Genomic DNA, 6,000 nt, shown 5'->3' on the forward strand with positions numbered 1-6,000 from the left:
AGGAGATGCACAACATTAAGAGAACCTTGAAAGCTATCAAGAAAGGAGAGCTTTGTTAAGAAAATATGGAAACGGAGAAATAAATATGAAATTTAATGGCTTGATGAGGATGAGTTGCAAATCGCAGAGCAGCCAGCTCATGCGCTGGAATGAAAATACTACGTGCTCATTTATCCTATTAAAATGCAATAACTCATTTCCTTCTTTATTCATCATATGTATCTGTTAGCTTTGGTGTATTCCCAATACGAGGGGTGAATTGGGTATTTAAACTTTTTAGGTTGATTTCAATACAAACAGTAATACTCAACCTAGGGTCTGTTTATATACACATAAACCCAAATGCACAGATAAATGGCATGCGGAAATTAAATCATGCGCAACATTCACACTATAACATACATGTGTGGAAATATAAATTGCGAAAATTTAAATAGTGCACACACGATATGTTATTGGGATTCACCCAATACTACCTATGTCCCCGCCTCTAGCTCACAAGCTCAAGAATTCCACTAATACTCACTTAACGGGTGAAGCGGCACTGGTTACAATCAGGTCAATTAACGGGACCAGCCTTAACCTACACCTTACCAGGATGTTTCTTAACCGGGTCTAAGCCAATCCGAGACTATTCAACAGGGCTAGTCTCCCTCTTTAGGCCCACGCCTAGAATACAACAAATGTATATAGATTTGCGTACATGGAAATATGCTTCCACACAACAAGTAGGTATGTACTACAATACGCACAATATAATCAATCAACCACACATCAACAATATAGGAATTGTAAGCTTGATGATGTGATTTTGTGCAAGCAACACTCGGCAATGTATAATCTCAAATATGCTCAAGAGTGTTCTAACAAGCTAATCTTTGAAACAAGATATAACAAATCTCAATAATAGATTAGGGTTTCAAAGATGTTGGCAACAATATTCAAATCAACTCAAAAATATTGTCCTCAATGAAATAAGCACAATAGTTGTTTGAAAAATATAGCTTGTAAAATATTTTGCACACAAAAATTTTTGCTTAAAGAAATCTTGCAATGACAATGCTAAGATCCTCAAGCTAATGAGTTTTTCCCAACACAAGATTTATCAAGTTAAATCTGTGGGAAACACTCTTGTTTAACTCTAAAAAATCAAACAATTAACAACCACAAAGATGAGAGTTTTAAGCAATGTAAAATAAAGCACTATCACATTTAGGAACTCTCACAATGCTTGAATGATCAATGAAATGAGTGTACGAGAGTATTTGGAAGTAATATAGGCAAAATAGGCTATTTGACTTTAAGAGGATTTTTCACTAATGATCTTACTAATCCTATACTAATTTTCACAAATGAGCCCCTATATATAGAAGTAGGGCAAATTATGACTATTAAGGACATGTAGGGTATTATTAAAATTATTCTAAAATTATTTAACAAAATTAACCCTATTTAACCGTGCTTAACTGTGGTAAAAATTAAAACAAGCCTAGAGTTTCGGGTGGCTGATCCACGGTTCAGTCGCCTGAACAAACTCTGTCAAAAAAGTTATTTTTGAAGGTTCGAGTGCCTGAGTCAAGGTTCGGTTACCCGAACCGAGGCGATTTCCAAATGGTTTGCGATTCAATTTCCTAATATATAGTTCGGTTTACCGAGCTCATGTGTTTGGTTGCCTGAGATTATTTAAAACGTATAAGTTCGAGCTAACGAGTTTGTGGGAAAAGTGAAAGTCAAGGTTCAGTCGCCCGTGGACGATGCGTTCAAAATGGTTTGGTCACCCGAAACCCAAGTCAACAAGCTAACTTGTCAAGGGTTTGGTCGCTCGACCTCTTACAGTTTTCGCCTATTAAGCACTATTCATTTTAATTGATTCCCCTGATAATACAAGTGATTATGGGGACTATTTTATGTGTTTGTGTGGGGAACTAAGGACTTTCTAAGGTCTATAAGCTTACAATTACCTACATGCATGACATGTAGAGATTATTATAGATCTTTTTCCTATATTTACTAGTACATACCTGAATTGAGCAATAATATAAATTACAACACAAGAAAACTTCAGGGTCATTATACTTTGAGTCTTTATGTGCCAGCAATTGATCTGCTAATATATACCTACACACAAACTGGATAACCATCAAATACTTGAGCATTTGTCATTATCAAAACTAGGTATGACCCATGAGGTCAACAGTATCTATAAATGAGAGCATTTGTGTTGTGTGAATAGTGCAAGCAATTAAGTGAGCGAAGAGTGTGAGAGTGCAAAAGGTGAGAGAGAGAGAGAGAGAGAGAGAGAGAGAGAGAGAGAGAGAGAGAGAGAGAGAGAGAGAGTATGAGAAGAGTTGAGTTGAGTGTGTGTCTCCTCCTCTTGTTTTTCTCCCAGATTATAATATATTCAGTGTGCTCTGTAGACGTAGGTCAGATTAGACCGAACCACATAAATATGATGTTCTTATTTTGTGTGCTTGTTTTGCTTATGTGTGTGATTATTGTTCCTAGATCCCTAATAATTGGTATTAAAGATAGATCGGAACAAAGTCACCAGATCAGAGCAAAATTGCTAGATCGGAGCAAAGTTGCCAGATTAAAGGTCTTAGGAGCTATATTGTGCTAATTACGTGTCTAAGGAAAATTATGTCTAGGAAAGTGGGACTTAAGCAGTCCATTGTGACCCCCCACATCCCTGGGAATTTACCTAGTATAATTTAGCCCAATCATCACTGGGCCCCATTGCCACATCATCAGTCAACCCACTCTAGCGTGACGTCATTGTGCCGCATCAGCAGAGTTGACTCAACATCCTCATCAGCGCTGCGTCAGTGCTGTTTTAGAGCCACATCAGCAGACACGTGTTAGTTGCCACGTCATCCTTGGGCCCACTACCACGTCAGTTTCCACGTTATCCTAGGACCCCACCTGCCACATCAGCAGCCAAGTAATGACATTAGTAACAGCGTTAGGAATATTCCATTAAGTGGGATATTTTGTTAAGTTTAATGAAAAATTAACATTGACTGGAAAGTTTGACCAGGTTTTCGAAATCATTTCAGGTCCGTTTTTCGAACAATTTGAACCATTTCTAAGATTTTCGTCCATTCCGGATTCAATCGTGTTTTTTGTTTGAGCTGATTTCATCTCTAGATTAACGAATCGAGATGTAAAATGAAAAGAACTCAAAAATCAAGATGTTTAACAACACCAACTTTGGTTTTTGGAAGATGTCGATTGAGGACTACTTGTTTGGTAAGGAGTTGCACTTACCATTGAAGGAAAAACCAGATTCCATGATGGAGGACAAGTGGGAGTTGCTTGACTGAAAAGCTCTCAGAGCTATTAGGGTGATGCTGGCAAAATCTATTGTCTTCAATATCAAGTACATGACAACCACCAAGTCTCTTATAATGCACTCTCCAACATGTACGAGCAGTCATTAGCTTCTAATAAGGTACACTTAATGAAGAAGTTATTTACCATGAACATGTCTGCAGGTGAAAGCTTTAATAAACATCTGAACAATTTCAACAAGCTGTCGGATCAACTCACTTCAATTGAAATCAAGTTTGACAGTGAGACCCATGCTTTACTGATTCTTAGTCAGTTGCCTGAGAGTTGGAAAGGTATTGTTACTGCAACAGTAGCTCCGTAGGAAAATCAAAACTGAACTTTGATGAAGTAGTCATTATGATTTTGACAGAAGAGATCAGGATGCAGTCAAACAATGCTTCCACTTCAAGTTCAGCCTTGAACGTGTAAAGCCGAGGGAGAGATTCATGGAAAGGAAGCGGGCATGGATGATCAAACAATTGCGACAGATCTAGGACCAGGCGGTCTAAATCAAAAAATCCTAGAGGTACAAAGAATATTGAGTGTTCGAACTGTGGAAAGTTCAGTTATTTTAGAAACTAGTGCAAAGGTTTAAGAAAGGAATATGAGGCGAAGACAGAAGCAAATGTTGCTTCTAAAGAAGGTCATATGTTGGTATGCTCTTTGGAGAGCAAGAAGGAGTCTTGGGTATTAGACTTTGTAGCCTCATTTCATGCCACTTGCAGTAAAAATTGCCTAGAGGAGTATATACTAAGTGACTTTGGTAAGGTATACCTTGACAATGATCAACCTTGCGACATAACCGGCAAGGAAATTGTGAAGATCAAGATGAATGAGTTAGTATGAAGGCTGAAGGATGTCAGATTTATTCTAGATCTGAGAAAGAACTTGATCTCTATTGGTCAACTGGCAGATGAGGGATACACCACAACATTCATTGGCAATGAATGGAAGATATCAAAGGGTGCACAGACAATTGCACGAGGTAAGAAAAATGGAACACTTTATGTGACTTCTAATGCATGTATGTCTATTTCAGTTGCTACAGGAAATGATGATAGCAACAAATGGCATCAACGACTAGATCACATGAGTGAGAAATGACTCAAGGTGATGCACTCAAAGGAATTGCTTCGTGACATTTATTGACGATCATTCTCGGAAGGTATGAGTTTACTTTCTAAAATAAAAATCTAATGTCTTTGACGCTTTCAAGATTTGGAAAGCAATGGTTGAAAATGAAACTATTTTGAAAATCAAGAAGCTAAGAACTGATAACGGTGGTGAGTATGAAGACACAAGGTTCAAGAAATTCTGCTATGAGTGTAATGACCCAAAAAATAATAGTATTTAAATAATGATTAAAAGGGTGGAAAATGGAAACAGTAACAGAAGGAGAAAGTTGACAAGCGTTCATCGACGACATTGCACTTTGGAAGGAATAACTGAGAGAAATTATTAGGACCTCGTCGATGAACATAAGGGATTCATTGACGAGGGTATAAGAGGACCTCATCGACGAATGTCGGATTCGTCGACAAGGAAATACCGAGAGAGGTTTTGAGCAATTTGAATTTTGTTGACGAGGAGTGGGTTTCGTTGACGAAATTATTAAAGGACTCGTCGATGAGATGACGTGGCTTGTCGACGAATCTAGCCCTATAAATAGTGAAAAACTCGGATTTTTGATGAAATTAAGTGCAAAAACTCCTTGTCTCTCTCCTCCCTTCCGCTCCCTCTCCTTCTCTCTTCGATTTTGGGTCGAATTTACTCCGGTTTGACGATCTGAAGTCACTACGACGCTCCTGGAGAAGTTCTCTCCATATCTGCCAGAGCGGATCGAAAGTAGAGCTGAGTTGAAATTCGTCCCTAAGTTGAGGTAAGGCTTTTTATGCCAAATTTGGTCTTTTTGTAGTTATAAGAAAGGTTATTTATGAAGAAATACTGATGCTTGATTCTGGGGGTTGTCGTTTTTAGGGCTTTGATCAGGAAACCCTATGGGTGTTAGACTGGGATATTTATAGGGGCTTTTCTCAGTAGCGAGAAAATAAACTAAAGCAGTTATTTTTCATGCAAATTACTATTATTTATGAGCAAATTGATTTTCTAGAAAATATGTACGATATTTGAATGTTATGGAATAAATGCATATTTGGGAAAATACTGCTGTTGTACAGAAATTATAATTTTAGAATGAAATGTATGATTTACCCAGCTTTGTGTGGCATGAATGTTATTTTTCATGAAAAGTATTATGATATGGAAGATTTTATGAGTAAAGCATGTTTTCAGGTATTATGAAAAGATACAATATGTTATGATGATTTTGACAAATACATGATAATTGATTTATTTTCAGAATGTATATTTATGAAATGATTTCAGCGCGAGACCGTATATACCTGAAATGATTCTCGCGCGAGGCCGTGTATATATGAAATGATTCTGGCGTGAGGCCGTGTATATATGAAATGATTCCGGCGCAAGGTCGTATTTATGAAAGGATGAAAAATGCTATAATATCATGTATTATATGTTATCAGAACCCAAATGTTAGTTTAGTTCAGTTTAGGAGTTCGGTACCGTAGCTTGTAGATCAGATATCTATGATCAGATTGGTGCTAACCACCCCACGAGGGGGTGGGAGATGGATAGTCGATGTGGCTTTCA

This window comes from Malania oleifera, chromosome 8 (assembly GCF_029873635.1).
Source record: "Malania oleifera isolate guangnan ecotype guangnan chromosome 8, ASM2987363v1, whole genome shotgun sequence".
NCBI lineage: Eukaryota > Viridiplantae > Streptophyta > Magnoliopsida > Santalales > Ximeniaceae > Malania > Malania oleifera.